This window comes from Mobula birostris, chromosome 16 (assembly GCF_030028105.1).
Source record: "Mobula birostris isolate sMobBir1 chromosome 16, sMobBir1.hap1, whole genome shotgun sequence".
Lineage (NCBI taxonomy): Eukaryota > Metazoa > Chordata > Chondrichthyes > Myliobatiformes > Myliobatidae > Mobula > Mobula birostris.
Genome location: NC_092385.1, coordinates 27390110 through 27407231, shown reverse-complemented (window position 1 = coordinate 27407231; position 17122 = coordinate 27390110). Strand labels below are relative to the sequence as shown.

General features: G+C 39.6%; 1 protein-coding gene across 3 annotated transcripts in view; it reads left to right on the top strand.

Annotated features, from left to right (window-relative positions):
* The window catches only part of LOC140210856 (bis(5'-adenosyl)-triphosphatase-like), a 998443-nt gene that overhangs the window by 823277 nt on the left and 158044 nt on the right, over positions 1–17122 (top strand). The window lies entirely within an intron of this gene.

Here is a 17122-nt window from a genome sequence, read left to right as displayed (position 1 = left end):
TGACAAAATTCAAAATTCAAAGTAAAATTTATTATCAAAGTACATACCACATACAACCCTGAGATTCTTTTCCCTTCTGGCATACTTAGCAAATCTTTGGAACAGTAACTGTAAACAGGATCAATAGACAACAAACCATACAATTGCAGATATAAATAAAGAGTAATAAATAACGAGCATGAAATAACAAGATTAACAATTTCTTAAAGTGAGACAATCGGTTGTGGGAACATCAGAAATAGAATGAGTGCAGTCATCCCCTTTTGTTGAAGAGCCTGATGGTTGAGGGGTAGTAACTGTTCTTGAACCTGGTGGTCTGACTCCTGAGCACCTGCACCTCCTACCTGATGACAGTAGCTAGAAAAGAACATGACCTGGGTGGTGAGGGTCTTTGATGATGGATGCTGCTTATCTGCAGCAACGTCTCATGTACATGTGGTCAGTGGTTGGGAGGGCTTTACCCATGATGTACTGGGCCATATACACTACCTTTTGTAGGATTAGTGGCAAAATGGCAGGCAGACAGAAGCAATTGCTGTTTTCCGATTTTTATCAAAAAATGCAAAGCAGAATTGGAACCAAATTTATCTATATTTTAATGTACCTTTAATCAAAAATGAGTAAGTTCATTACATTGCACCAAAATTATAGTCAGGTAACTTGATTATTGAAGGCTCATTCTTCTGACAATCTAATTGGAGAATAGTTGTGAAGGCTGCAATATGCCCGTTCAACTTCACGAAGGCAGCTCTCCAGCTTACTGTTTCCTGCTCATTATAATTATTTCATGCAGTCAATACTAAATGTGATGGTCAATGGCTTATCAAATTATCATTGGTGCAAATTTTATGGCCAGTTCCAGTTAAAGCCGGGCTATGCTGCTGAAGAGGGGATCCGATGTGCCTGCAGACAGATGTTCTAGAATTGAAACTTACCAGAGAGACACCAGAGACATTGGATTCTGTGTGGGTTTTTTTTTGCTCCTGAGATGAAGGGGCAAAGAGTTTTTGTTTCTATAGTGGGTAAAGAGATCCTTTAAGGCACTCTGTCAAAGGACAGTAGGAGATATCTGTGGAAGTCAGTGGCGTGAATCAAACTTAAAGAAGCTTGACTGTGCAGCAATAAGATCAATGACCTCTCAAATACGTAGAGGTCAATGAGTGAAACTTCAAATGCCCCACCTCTATTCCACCTTTAGCACCTCAAACTTATTACACCAATTAGCAGCAAGGCCTATCAATCAAAACTCATACTGATCACTGTTATTCTCAGCATAGCTGGGAACCTTACAGCCACTTACACACATCCTTCCATGGCAGCCCCATCACCCAAACCCTCAGCAGCACACTTCCTTTGCTGTTTCATAGCAGGCTGTGACATAAACGGAAACAACAGCAGTTGACTGGCAGGTGATAGACATGGCCACACCACCTTACTCCCATGACTGAGATCATCTTCACAGGATTGTTGAGATTGGCCAGCAGGAAGTGGAAACCATAGGACATGGTAGTACCTATACAACCTCTTCCAATCTGCAAGGGACACCCTTCCCCACCTGCTTTTCCTCATTTCTGCGTAACTAACAACTGCATCTTGAACAGGCTATGGTAGAAGAGAGTGAAGCTGAAGTACAGCTGCCAGCACAGATAGTAATATTGCAGATAATTCAGAGATTCTCTTAAAGCAGGACACTGCACACTGTGATTCCATTATCAATAACATGTAGCTAATGAAAAAGATTGGAAGTAGCTATCATTTTCGACAGAAGATAGGTTTCCATATGAGTTCTGCTGCAGAGGACCATGATGAGGCCCTCAGTTGGGTTGCTAGGAGAAAAAAAGTCATGGTAAAGAGCACAGTACCCTGCTCAAGGCTTACAGCTCTATCTTTCCAGCACACCAGTGGATCCAAGTATAATGCAGTGTCTGATGGCTGATCTTTCATTTGCCACTACAACACCAGCAGAAAGCACCCAAAGCTACAGCAGAAGTGCCAACATGTCACTTGGCTATATTCTGAATCTGGGCTATTTGGGGAGCTGCTCAAGGTCATCACCCAAGACAATCTACAGCCTCAACTACTGTAACTTACCATCCTCCCTACAGCCACTTTCTGCTGGCCAATCTCAATAATCCTCCCAGCAGCTCTGGTTCCTTCTGCAGATACACAACTTCAGATAAAGGCATAGGTAAAGTTAGGCACTAATAGATTACAAGGAATAAGAAATCAAATCCCTTCTTATTTTATAATGTCATACATACAGTGGAGTGCTGCAAACTGCAACTGGTAACATGATTTAGGGGATCAAGCTTCCAGGAGAACAGTGACCTTCACCAACGCAGTTTAGTGAAGTTTGGCTGCACAACTGAACCCCTGCCTGTAGAACGTAGCAAATCTCAGACTCTACAGGCATTTAAAATTCTGCAGTCTGGTTTTGTGGTTCCCTGAACAGGCTAAGGGAGTTGTCTGGCTCTGAAAGATTTCTAGCACCGATCCTCCTGGCCAAAACCCATCTCCCCCATCTCCTTTGATTTCCTCAGCTCAGAAGGGCATGAGCACTCCTGCTTGTGACGGTTCTGGAGGCTCAGTACTCACTTTTTTTGGAGAAGAGAGAAAGCTATCACCTCCAAAATGGTTAAAAATTGCCAAGAGTGATGTAAGTTAATGGTAGCTGGAGTCAAATCAAAATGAACTTCATTTCAAGTGATCCCACTAATAACTGGAAATCCATTTAAATAGATGCAGGACTTGTTCGTGCAATTCAGACCTGATTTCCTGTATGTAGTAATTGTATATACAGGAATCAGTTCTCAGGGGAGGTATAAATTGTGCACCATGTAATAACTTGAATCATTCTTGACTGCTTTGTATCTTTAAGACATGGGCACAGGGAATGAAGCAATAGAATGTTTTTTTCTGCACTGCACACACTGTAAGTTGCTGATCATGTTTCATGGTGAACTTTACGCTGCATTTCAATCCTGCTGCAGCTCAAAAACATGTGCACCTTGATTGAATTTCTTGGCAAGAGACGGAGATATATGTGGTCCACCAAGTTCAGAAGTTAAATGGTGAAAAGTCTGTAAGAAGGTTGGAATAGAAGAAAGAATAGTGAGAATAATTTTCTTTCAAGTCAAGCCAGATAACCCCCTGATATGGGGAAACAATATATGGCCATTATTTTGAATTACTATCAGCAGATGAAATTGCACAGTTCGAGTAAAGTGAAATTGAGCGTGAATATTATTGCACAAAATAAAGTAGCTCATGTAATTCAGATCTTTTATTTCACTCTGTGTTTTGTTCTGCTCTGAAAACTTGGGTTTCAGCAAGTGGACTTGCTTGGATTCATGGTATGGAGGAGCCAAAGTGTGATAGCAGCACTATAGGGCATAAAGACATTTTTAAATATGTTCATCCCCGATGAAGATGGCAGAGTTTGTCGTTGAAGTGTCGGTTAAGATCGATATCAGTACCCGGCTGGAAGCCTGAGAAGAGTTTATTATTCATAAGACCATTTATTTTTTGCTGTCCAGCTCTGTAACCATGTTGAGGAAATGCAATGGAATGGCCGGAGGTGACATGGACCATGACGATATCTTTCAGGGCAGCAGCACAGAACCATGGGAATTTGCAACATGTGAATGAATTATTTCCTACATTATAACCACTGTATGTTCATAAACATAAGCAATGCAAATGTATTTTCTAACAACAGTTTTACTCCTTCCATTTATGCTATAGAAACAAATTTATTATACTGTATATGGAAGTATCAAAAATATATTATTTTGCTTTATTTATTTTATTGAGACACAGCGTTCTGGTCCTTCAAGCCTTGCCGCCCAGTAACCCCTAATTTAACCCTAGCCAAATCCGGGACAATTTACAATGACCAATTAGCATCGCAACCGGTATGTCTTCGGACTGTGGGAGGAAACCTATGCGGTCATGGGAATTGAACCCTTGTCACTGGTACTGTAAAGCGTTGTGCTAACCATTACGCTACTGTGCTACCAAAAATGTTGTAAACAGACAGAACAACTAAAATCTTATCCTGCTTTGTTCCACTTGTAATCTGTTTCACAACTCTACTCCACAAGCTTTTGGTATGCTGGCCTTTAAAATTCAGAGCATTGAGTATAGGAGTTGGAATGTAATGTTGAAGTTGAACAAGGCATTGGTGAGGCCAAATTTGGAGTATTGTGTACAGTTTTGGTCACCAAATTATAGGAAAGATATCAACAAAATAGAGAGAGCACAGAGAAAATTTACTAGAATGTTACCTGGGTTTCGTCACCTAAGTTACAGAGAAAGGTTAAGCAAGTTGGGTCTTTATTCTTTGGAAGGTAGAAGGTTGAGGGGGGACTTGATAGAGGTATTTAAAATTATGAGGGGGACAGATAGAGTTGATGTGGATAGGCTTTTTCCATTGAGAGTGGGGGAGATTCAAACAAGAGGACATGAGTTGAGAGTTAAAGAGCAAAAGTTTAGGGGTAACATGAGGGGGAACTTCTTTACTCAGAGAGTGGTAGCTGTGTGGAATGAGCTTCCAGCAGAAGTGATTGAGACAGGTTGGATGTTGTCATTTAAAGTTAAATTGGACAGCTACATGGGCAGGAAAGGAATGGAGGGTTATGGGCTGAGTGCAGGTGGGTGGGACTAGGTGAGAGTAAGGGTTCGGCAGGGACTAGAAGGGCCGAGATGGCCTGTTTCCATGCTGTAATTGTTATATGGTTATATATCTTTCTGCTTAACTCTCCTCCTTGGGCACCGCACTCATTCTCTCACCCATTTTGGTGTGATGCCATCATAAAGGTTAGACTTGTGAGTGGCGTTACTGATTACCCATCCATATGCCTACACAATATGCTCAAAGTTCACTACAAATCATTTATATCTTTTGCTGCCTTAGGTAACACCTTAAAAATAGGTTCCATTAGAAAAAAGACAAGTCAAGCTCAAGCATGAAGCACCCTATTCAAAATCAAGGAAACCAGCTAAAATAGTTGTCTGTCTGTCTAAGTACCATATCCGATGTGGACTTTGGTGACCATGGTTTTCCATATAGATCTATCCTTCGTTCTTGGATGACTTCCATTTCCTCGATGTGTAGCCACCTGGCTATGCTTTTGATGTACATAAGCTGAGGTCTTCCTCTAGGATTGCTCCCCTCAATCTTTCCAGAGAGTGTGAGTTTTTCTAGTTCATCTTTTCACATGATGTGTCCTAGGAATCTGAGTTGTCTTTCTCTTATTGTTGGTATGAGTGATCAAACTGCTTGGGCTCTTCTGAGAACTTCTTCATTTGATGTGTGTGTGGTCCATGATATTTTAAACATTCTCCTGTAGAACCATAATTCAGCTGCTTCTAGTCTCTTTTCCATTGCTGGAGAAATGGTCCAGCATTCACTTCCATAAGTCAGGATAAAATAAATGTAGCACTGCAGTATTCTGTTTTTAGTGTACATGCTCATCTTTCTGTCTGTTAATATGGTCCTCATTTTTTGGAAAGCTTCTTTCGCCATTGCTATTCTTAAATAGTTACTAAAATACTTAAATAACTAAAATAGTTACCGTTTAAAATTAGTGGCATTGTTGGGGCTGAAATACATCCTGGATGACGATAACTGCTTTTTTCTTTTGAGTTTGTGCAATTATGTCATTTGGAAAAAAAAACATAAAAACACTAATGCTCCCTACATGGTTATAACATGAAAAATTCTAGACTTCTTCACAAGGAATAAAATGACTGAGGGTATTCAGAGAATGTTCATCAGGTTGAATCCTGAGTGAAGAGATTATGTCTTGACCAATACTGTATAGGATGAAACACACGGGAGTTCAGGAAAATGAAAATTAGAAACATAGAAAATCTACAGCACATTACAGGCCCTTCGATCCACAATGTTGTGCCAACCATGCAGCCTACTCTAGAAGCTGCCTAGAATTTCCCTACTGCATAACCCTCTATTTTACTAAGCTCCATGTACCTTATTTATCTTAGGGTATGGTGGGTGAATGTTTCCCATGATGAGGACATTTGACACAGATTCAGGATTAGAGAATGCAAATGTAGATTGGAAATGAGAAGGAATTTCTTTTAGAAAGTTCTGAATCTTTAGTGGAAACTGAGTTATTGGCTGAAATAGACAGAATTTTAGTCAACAGAGGGAAAAGCTAATGTAGAACAGAAATGGAAATTAAGTCCAAGATCATATTAATCATGTTCTTATTTTATGGAGGACTAGTTTGAAGAACTATATGGCATGCTGCTGCTCCTATTTTTTAATCTTTAAATTCTCATAAAATAACCCAAAATATTTTGCAACCAGTGACAAAAAATACTCATTTAGTATCTCAGGCAGCCCTCTGCCTCCATTAATAAATTTCAACTTTGGTCTCTGATTGGCCCATCCCTTTCATTTTCACAAGCTGACAGAATGTAATTGGATTCCCTTTTTTCAATGGCTCTCCATTCTCTTTTCTATTTCCCACATGATCCTTGGGATCTCACTTGTGTTAACAATCTGACACCTGACGTCTCATTTTATTCTGCTCTGTTTTACTCTGTCTTGGACTTGTGACTTGAACTCTCCATACCCTCCCCGTTTTTGAGAATGTATCTAGACTGCAGCTGAAATATCTCCATGCAAAAGAGATAGACCAGACTAATTCCTGGGATGAAAGATACATCATAAGCAGTTTAAGAAATTGGATCTGTATTGTATCTGTAGAGTCCTGACGAAGGGTCTCGGCCTGAAACGTCGACTGCACCTCTTCCTACAGATGCTGCCTGGCCTGCTGCGTTCACCAGCAACTTTGATGTATGTTGCTTGAATTTCCAGCATCTGCAGAATTCCTGTTGTTTGGATCTGTATTCTTTGGTGTTTAGAAGAATGATAGGAGATCTTATTGAAACATTTAAGAGTTGAAGGACATAACTGGGTAGATGTTGGGATGTTTCCACTAGTGGTAGAGTATTGACCAACGAGGACAAATGACAGGATAAGAAGACAGTCATTTAAAACTGATATGTGCAGAAAATTTTCTTTGCAGATGGTGATGACGCCTGGGGTGGATCAGCCATGATCATATTAAATGGAATGCTTGAGGGGCCTGGTGACCTACTTGAAGTCTTATTTTCTTATATGTGATAAAAAAAAAAGTAGTTCCATTTCCTGATACAGTATTACCAGACTGCAAAGAAGAAAAAAAACATTAAAAGACAATCAACTTCTAATTGACCTGAGGATTTGTACAAAGAAGGCAGTCTCCAACTGACCTATGAAAATGCTTTCAGAACTATCAGATTTAAAGATTTTAAAGGAAAACCTCTATAAGAAACAGATCTACCTTAGTAGGAGGAGAATAATGATTTATTATATGTGACGATGCTCCCACTGTTATGAAACAGTTTGAATTACCATAAACAAATACAGAAAATTACTATTTAGCATTTTCAACCAAAGTATGAAACACAATGAAAATAACATAATTAACACAAGACTGAACAAATCTCTAAAGGATACATTTGTAGGGAAAATTTTGTGGCCAAATCATTAAAATTAATCATCCAAACAAAGAAATCACTTGAGAAATATCGTATATTCAGATCTGATTTTCTGTGTGCAACAAATTTGTCCAGAATATAGTTTATTGCTGTGAAAATCCACTCTAAGATCACATTTGCCTTTATATGCAATCTACCATTATTTACTACCTCAAAGACATTTTGCAGTTCTTGATGATGGAATGTATTTGTGGAAGATGAAGTTCCTACTGTGTGTGCCACGGTGCTATACGTTACTTATCACTCCTGATACTCACTGTGACGTTTTGTAATTATGGATGCCAGATGTTTGACAAAAGTACTCATTTTATAAATGGTACCTTTCAAGGTAATTCCCATGTAGCTGATATATAAATGGAACTGTTGCAGTGTAAATTAAAGGATTTTAACACAGTTAGAGATATAGCTGTTTGTTAGTCTCCAAGCTTTTTCTGAAGACAATTACAAATGAGGAAAAGAAGCAATGGAAAGCAAAAGGGCTGAGTACAACATGTGATAAAATTAATGAATATGCCGTAAGGAGTTATGGTTATAAGAAGTAATAATTAAATACTTATCACTGAATAAGCCAGGGATAGAGAAAAGTAAGGACTCATTAAATTGCCTGCAGAGTAATGTGCAGAGCATCTGCACAAAATGGAGCACTTGGAAGCAATGACTGGAAGTGAAGAATCTGACATAGTTGTGGTAACAGAGAGTTTGCTGTGGACAGAACAGGAAAGACAATTAAGCAGCTCTGGCTCTAATTTATTTAGGGAAGATAGGGAAGGAAGAAGAAAGTGAAGGGAATAATGAAAAATAGTGATGTCATTAATAAGAAAGGGTATAATCAATAACGCTCTATAAAAAACATCCATTTAGACTGAGTAAAAAGATATTAGCAACTATCTCATTCTCATTTTCTAGGCAGCAGATTTTTAACAACCCAAAGCTGAAAGTTCAGAAGTGAATGAAAGAATTCCAAAGGATTAGCAGACAAAATTAAATAATTTCAAAAATGACATGTTTGCAAAATGACATGTTTGCTAAATGTCAATTATGGCAAAAATGCTAGACAATACAGTTCCTAACATTGTGGATATCATGAATTACTTTGAAGAGTTCTGGTTGTTGCTGTGGCAGTATGTTGGAGAGGCTGAAAACTGGAGCAGCAAAACTTAGGAGGCAACGACATCAAGTACTTCGGTGAAAAAATGGTATTTGGATACGTAGTTGGGATTTGGTAGTTTGTTAAGATAGATCTCAAGGGTTGTGTTGTTTTGGAGGGGAAAGGTTAATGATGACAGAATTTGAAAGAGGGAGAATAGCTGAGGAGAAGGAACTCTTTCTATTATCAGCTAGCAGACGACTACAAGGGGAATATTATCATCAAGAGAATGAAAGGTGAATGGCAGGACGTTGAGGAACAGATATGCAGGTAGATTGGGGAAAAGTGTAAAGCAATCAAGATTGTTGTTGTGAGTGACTTCAACTTCCCTGATATAGACTGGGACCTCCTCAGTACAAGAGGTTTAGATAGTAAGTTTTTTATGCAGAGAGTGGTGAGTGTGTGGTATGGGCTGCTGGTGGCGGTGGTGGAGACGGAAACGATAGGGTCTTTTAAGAGACTCCTGGATGACTACATGGAGCTTAGAAAAATAGAGGGCTATGGTAAAGCCTAGGTAGTTCTAAGGTAGGGACATGTTCGGCACAGCTTTGTGGGCTGAAGGGCCTGTATTGTGCTGTATGTTTTCCATGTTTCTATGTTTCCAAAGGTCCTGATGAAGTGTCTCAGCCTGAAACATTGACTGTTTACTCTTTTCCATGGATGCTGCCTGGCCTGCTGAGTTCCTCCAGCATTTGTGAGCATTGTGATTGAGAAGTCAGTGTGATTAAGAAGATAAGATCAGGAAGGACCTGCATGGAGATGACAGAGGTTAAAGTAGGACAAGGATAGAAACTTGTCTCACTGGATAAAACATACAGTAGAGACAATCATAAAACAATCAAAGGATATTGAAGCAACACACATAAAAGTTGCTGGTGAACGCAGCAGGCCAGGCAGCATCTCTAGGAAGAGGTACAGTCGACGTTTCGGACCGAGACCTTTCGTCAGGACTAACTGAAAGAAGAGCTAGTAAGAGATTTGAAAGTGGGAGGGGGAAATTCCAGCATCTGCAGATTTCCTCGTGTTAAAGGATATTGAAGCACTCAGGATACCACACACGGAATTTACAAGGGTATTAGCAAATGTAAAGGAATTAAACAATCCAGAATAATTAATAAGGCAGGGTCTTTCTTTCCCTGTGAATAAGAAGTAACTTCATGGAGGACTAAAGCATTTTCAAGATGTCATGGAGTGAGCACAGAGGAACATTTGTATTTATGCTTAAGCCCAAAACTGGAATTTTAACATAAGGTAATGAGTAACAGAATGAATAAATAACTTCAGAGCAATTTTTAACACAGTGAGAGGTGATGAAATGGAACTCACTGCAGCATGAAGTAGATGAAGCAGATGGCAATGAAACATGTAACACAGTGCCTGAATCAACCTTAAGCAGAAGTGAATAGAGAATTGAGGACAGAGTGGGAAGATGTAACTAGAGCTGGAGGAGGTTGGTGTGATTAAAAAGGTACTATTTCCGTGTAATATAGCCCATGTAATGTAATTACGTGCAATTAAGATTTGATATTAATTTTATCACTATGCAAGCAAAATGAGGAGATCTATTTGTAACATTTGCTTTTTAAATCTAATGCCTACAGCTCTTAATTTGATTAAAAGATTTAAGAGTAGAGCTCTGCTCAATGAAATTTATATTTTTCAAGCAATTTTTCATGCGTAGGCTCTATTTTGGAATTTGTTGCCTAGAGTTTTGGAATAGAGCAATAAGTTCTGAAAAATTAGCTTTCACAATAACATAACTATAGTTTTAAACAATTACACCACTAATGGACCCATTTGCCCTTTGGACATACTAAAAACTAAGAAAAACATTTCATTATAGTTTTAGTCAATTCAGTGCGAAATCAAGCATACTTCCAGGTGAAATAACATTAATCTTTGTTTTTAATTTGTTTGCTGAGCAGCTGCATGCATTTTCTAATCACATATTATTGCATTGTTATAGCCTTCTGCAGAATAGAATTATATGTCACAGGAGTTTTGAACAACTTGATCAAATACTTTTTAATAGGCACATAGATATAAGCAAAATAGAAGGCTTTGCTGGAAGGAAGGATTGGATTGATCTCAGAGTAGGTTAAAAGGTTGACAGATATCAATGGGTTGAAGGGGCCTGTACTATGTTGTAGTATTCTATGTTCTGGGTTCTCTGTTCTTAATACAATCCAAGTATTTGCTACTTTTCCATTGCAATAGGCAATCAAGTCATTTGCATCTAGATACTGCAAAGAATAAGCAGAATAAAAATGGCCAGACCTTTTAGCTGTACCTTTACATTTGCCCAGGATATTGAAAAAGTCAATTCTTGAAGAACTTTCTCACTGTCCCTTGAATAATGGCGGTAAAGTTGGGAGAACCTTGGACAGCACAGTGGTGCACTCAGTCCACCAATCATGCCTAAGCCCTGTCTCAGCTCTCCCCTTCTCCGCATTATACTGGCCAGCTTGATTCTCCACTCTCAGTCCTGATGCAACCTTGCCACCCAAAACATTGACCACTTCCATAATCTCACAGATGATACTTGATCTGCTGAGTTCCTCCAGCAAATTGTTTCTTGCACCAGATTCCAACACCTACAGTCACTTGTGTCTCCAGTTTGCAGTGTTGCTGCCTCAGGGCTCCACTGAACCAGGTTCAAACCTGACTTTTCATTCTGTCTGGTTGCATGTTCGATCTGTGACCACATTGGCTTCCTTCCACATCTCAGCGATATGCAGGTTGGTTACTGCTGTAAATTTCACCCATGAGCATCATGAGCCAAAGGTCTCGTCTCCATGGAACACGATCCATGACTATGACTATATCTGTGCGAAGCTCTGATCTCATGTAACCTGATGTAATCATATTAATGAAATGATAATTAACAGCTCTTTCTCTGGACTGCTTTATGAAAAATGAAGTTACACAGGTACTCAAAGAAGGGAAACAATGTCAGAATCAGCATCAGGAGCAGATCAAAGTGAAATGTCAATCTGTTGAAAATGTAACATAATACTATGTTTTAGCTGACAGCTAAAATACAGCTTGCAACAGACGAATCCAAACAATCCCAGAGCCACTGGATCAGGTAAACGCCCTGTAGCCTTGCATATCCAGGATTGAAGAATGGCAGCAACAGCTGTGGGTGAAGTAAGCTCCAAGAATATCCCCAAGAAAATTCCTACCCTGTATGAAAGCAGCATCCTGTAGAGAAGGTCAAGGCTGAAACAAATGCAACCACGTTCATTCAGCCTGAAGATGGGAGTCGATAGTCCATTTTGGCTCCTTTCTGAGATCCACACCATCGTGGTCATTCAGTTTGATTCGTTAAACATGACATTTAAGAAACGATTGGGTACATTGGTTTTAGAAAATGCCTAAGTATTAGACAATACCCTGGTTGTAGGACTGAAGATCTGCACTCCAGACCGAGCAGTGTCTCCAACTAAGTTGTCAATATACTGACACAACATAGGCAGTCACTGCACAAAGTGGAAGATTACTTGGATATGTTCCATCCACAAAAATCAGGAAAAATAATCTAATTAATTACTGCTCTATTTTCAGTAATCAATAAAGTGATAGAAGGCATTGAGGACAATAACTTGCTAAATCAATCTTTGTTTCAGTTTCACCAGACTCTTGGCTCCAGACCTCCTTAAGTTGCTAACCACTGAGTTGAAGTGAGAGTAGTTGTGCTTGACATAATGGCAATACTTGACCAAGTGTGGTGTCAAGAAGCCCTGGTAGAAGTTAAGTCAGTGCATATCTAGGGTCAAATAAGCCAATGTTTGAATCAGGATCAGATTTGTTATCACTGACATATGACATGAAATGTGTTGTTTTGCAGCAGCAGTACAGTGCAAAGAGATAAATTTTACTTTAAATCTAAAAAAATAAATAGTACAAAAAAAGGAATAACAAGATAGTGTTCATGGGTTTTAGAAATCTGATGGCGAAGAGGAAGACACTGTTCCTAAAATACTGAGTATGGGTCTTAAGGTTTCTGAACCTTCTCCCTGATGGTAACAAGAAGTGGATATCTCCCATTTGGTGAAGGTCCTTAATGATGGATGCTGCCTTTTTGAGGCACTGCCTCTGGAAGATGTCCTCAGTAATGGTTGGAGTTGTGCCTTGATGGAACTGGCTGAGTCTATCACATTCTGCAGCCTCTTGAAAGCCTATGCATTAGAGGCTCCATACCAGGCTGTGGAGTAACCAAATAGAATACATTCCATTGTACATCTTTTGAAGTTTGTAAGAGTATATGTACTTCTATAGAAGTTAGCAGAAGGGAGAGTGACTGTGGCTGTTGGAGGTCATCTTCAACTGATTCATCAGTGGCCTTCCATCATAAAGTCAGCAGTCAGAATGTTCATTTGTATTACATGAAGTTCCATTGCATGAATGCAACTCCAGCAACACTCAAGAAGATCAAGACCATCCTGGAAAAAGCAACCTGTTTAATTGGCATCCTTTTCACCAAACTATATATTCACTCCTTCCATTATCAGTGCACAGTGGTTGCATTGTATGCCATCTGCAAAATTATTCTGCTTCCACAGTTATTTATTTCTGTGCCATGATAAAAGAAATCAGGGGAAAAAGAGTGCATACAGATTCATGTTCACAGACAACCTATGATTTTACTAAGTGTGAGGATCTCAAGAAATTGAATGCCTGTACCACAGTTTTAAGGAATACCATATATATCTTAGGCCACTTGCATGACTCAGTTTGAATTATCTGTAAACCAATTTTTAGTAATTGTTTATTCCTTCCCTAAGTCACTTTGGTTCTTAGATCTTCTGAATATTAAATGTGAGAAAGGGAAGATGTAGAACTCAATTAATCAATTTACAATATTGTCGGGATGAGTAATTTATATTCTTCAAACTACTATTCTAAAACTGAAAATTAGAAAATGTTTATTTTCTGGATTAAATGTTCAAAATGATATGCCATAAACTGATATGATAAGACCATAAAACCATAAGACATAGGAGTAGAATTAGGCCATTTGACCCATCGAATCTGCTCCGCCATTCTACCATGGCTGATTTATTATCCCTTTCAAACCCAATCTCTTACCTTCTCCCCGTAACCTTTGACACCCTGAATATTCAAGAATCTATCAACCTCCATTTTAAATATACTCATTGACTTGGCCTCCATAGCCATCTGTGGCAATGAATTCCACAGACTCAACATTCCTTGGCTAAAGAAATTCTTCTTCATCTCTGTTCCAAAGGGACACCCTTCTGTTCTGATGCCGTGCCCTCAGGTTCTAGACTCACCCATTATAGGAAACATCCTCTCTACATTCACTCTAGCTAGGCCTCTCTATATTCAATAGGTTTCAATGTGATCTCTCCTCATTCATCTAAACTCCAGTGAGTACAGGCTCAGTGCCATCTGTTACGTACCCCGTAACTGGGTTGCCAAACCAGCAGAAATGGATCACTCAGTTGGAGTCTGGATTACTAGAACTATGAAAGTTTTATTGAAGAAACAAGCAACACAGTACTCTAATCAAAAGGATAATAAATGCAACAGTTCAGCAATGATAAACACACATGTACACAGAATTAAGATAACAGGATCAATCAAGCTCTATCGTTGTCTAGGGGTAAATGACCAGTTTCAAAGTGACGCAAAGTTCAGTTCAATTTAGTTCAGTTCAGTTCGCAGTAATCGCTGCCGTGGGAGATGGACAATGTGGGGGAAGGAGAGAGAGAACAAAACGAATGAATATTCAAACGGCTTCCACACAGACCTTCGCAGTCAGCTTTCGGGCGAGTCCTTTGTGATGTCATCTGAGGTCACCAACCGTGACCCCTCCGTCTCCAGATACGATCGTTTCTCTGCGGTGAACCTGGCACCCAGGCAAGGGTAGACACACACCAGGTTCTCGCCAATCGTGCCTTTCCACCCTGTGCGTCTATGGCTTGTCCTGCGACCAGCCATCCAAAACTTCCCACCGACTTGTGAGAGACGCACCGCTTCCAGGGTCTTGTTACCTCGGGGTGTCGTGTGTGTGTGCTGCCTTAGCGAACCTGTCCCTTTTTATCCCCCTGCTGGGGTATCGCCTGTCCATCACTTCAAACAGTTCAGGGTTCAAAGGGGGAGCCGATCTTGACAGCTCTCCTTCCGTTACTCTCTCCCGTCCCTTCATTAACATCTCCAAATGCTGCTCCATTGTTTTCCTTATCTCGCTCTCTCCTGAAGACAGGTGGCAGACCAACTGCTGATCCCACTGGTGCCAGCACAGGACAGTTAACATCTTAGTCTATGTGTACTTTCGTCACACATCAAACACCCTTCATATGTTAACCCTGTCATTCCTGGAATCATTCTCATGAACCTCCTCTGGACCCCCTCCAATGCCAGCACATCTTTTCTTAGACAAGGGTTCCAAAATTGCTCATAGAACTCTAAGTGTGGTCTGATCAATGCCTTATAAAACATTACATCCTTGCTTTCAGATTCTGGTCCTCTCGAAATGAATTCTAACATTGTATTTGCCTTCCTTACCACTGACTCAACCTGCAAGATAAACCTTAAGGGAATCCTGCATAAGGATGTTTTGATCAGTTCAGTTCAGTTTTTGTTTATTGTCATTTAGAAATGCATGCATTAAAAAATGATACAATGTTCCGCCAGAATGATATCACAAGAAAACACTGGACAAACCAAGACTAAAACTCATAAGACTACAGAATTATAACATATAGTTACAACATTGCAAAGCAATACCATAATTTGATAAAGAGCAGACCATGGGCACGGTAAAAAAAAAGTCTCAAAGTCCCGATAGACTCATCATCCCACGCAGGTGGCAGAAGGGAGGAACTCTCCCCGCCTTGAACCTCCAAGCGCCGCCAACTCACGGATGCAGCACCATTGGAAGCACCCGACTGCAGCGGACTCTAAGTCCATCCGTCCGAAAACTTGGAGCCTCCGACCAGCCTCTCCAACACAGCCTCTCCGAGCACCATCCTCTGATACTCCTTTGATACTTCCAATCTCAGCAAATCTTATAATCTATCCTCTTATCTGACCACTTAAGTCTCCCTGTGAAGCCTCTGATACAACTCCATTAATTTACCCTATCTCTTCTCACAATTCTGTGGCAACTGCTCTGCCTGTGACTGCAAGAGACTTGTGGACAGAGCTCAGCACCTCACGCAAACCAGCTTCCCCTCCACTTGTTGCCTATAGCCGGCTCAGTAAAACAGCCAACATAATGAAAGACCCTCTTCTCCCCACTCTTTTTGGGAAGAGGATACAAGAGCCTGAAAACAGGTACCAGCAAGTTCAAGGACAGATATGCCCTGTTGTTGTAAAACTATTGAACAGTCTCCTAGTATGATGAAATGGATTTTTGACCTCACAATCTATCTCATTTTGATCTTGCCCTTTATTGTCTACCTGCACTGCATTTCTCTTTAACTGTAAGGCTTTTTTCTGCATCCTTTCATTGCTTTAATTTGTCTTACCCCAATGCACTGTTGTAATGAATTGGTCTGTAATGAACAGTATGCAACACAAGTTTTTCACTAAACTTCAGGATGTGTGACAATAATAAGCCAATTTACTAACGTGCTCCTTCACCAACACTTTCTATCTTCATTCTACCACCCAATCTCAATTTTATCTGGTCTTTTCCTTGCTGTTCCTAGCGGTCCAGCCAGGCATTGAAAGCCAAATGAACAGCTGGTTGCCTACAGTTAGCCTGCCAACTTAATCTAGTTGGCAGACAGGAAGTAATAGTTTGGTCCTGATGTTAAATTCAGTATGACCTGTTGTGGATGCCTTTCTTTTGCACTTTACTTACTCAAAGCATTATCAGTAGATATCTCCATGAACCTGAAGTATATATAGACAGATAGAACTCACCAATTTATAAATGATTTCAGAAATGTACATCAAAGTATACTGATAGCTGCAGAAGCTAAATTATATAGCTTAATTATATCAATTAAGACCTGTACATGGGAAGAGAATGAAGAAAGTATTTAGAGATGCTGTTTTAATATACATAAAAGTAATAAAACTATTACAGTTGACTGTAAAACTGCCCATTTAGATGATTGATACACTTCAGAAATCCATTTTTGGTGGTTGATTGCTTTCATATGCACTGGACAGAGCATGTTTTTTACACAGCATTTATAACAGAATTTTTAATGTGTTCTCTGTGAACAGTCTCTTGATTTCCTTGCACATAACACAAAAGCAACATCTCACCTTTTGAAGTAATGAATTTATTTTTTAAAACTCTGTTTTATCCCATTCTACTATCTCTATACTTTGCAGCTCCCTTTCAGTTTGATGGAATATATTGCTTCTGATCATGGTGTTATCTATACTCACCAGACAATAAGTGAGTGAAAGATTGAC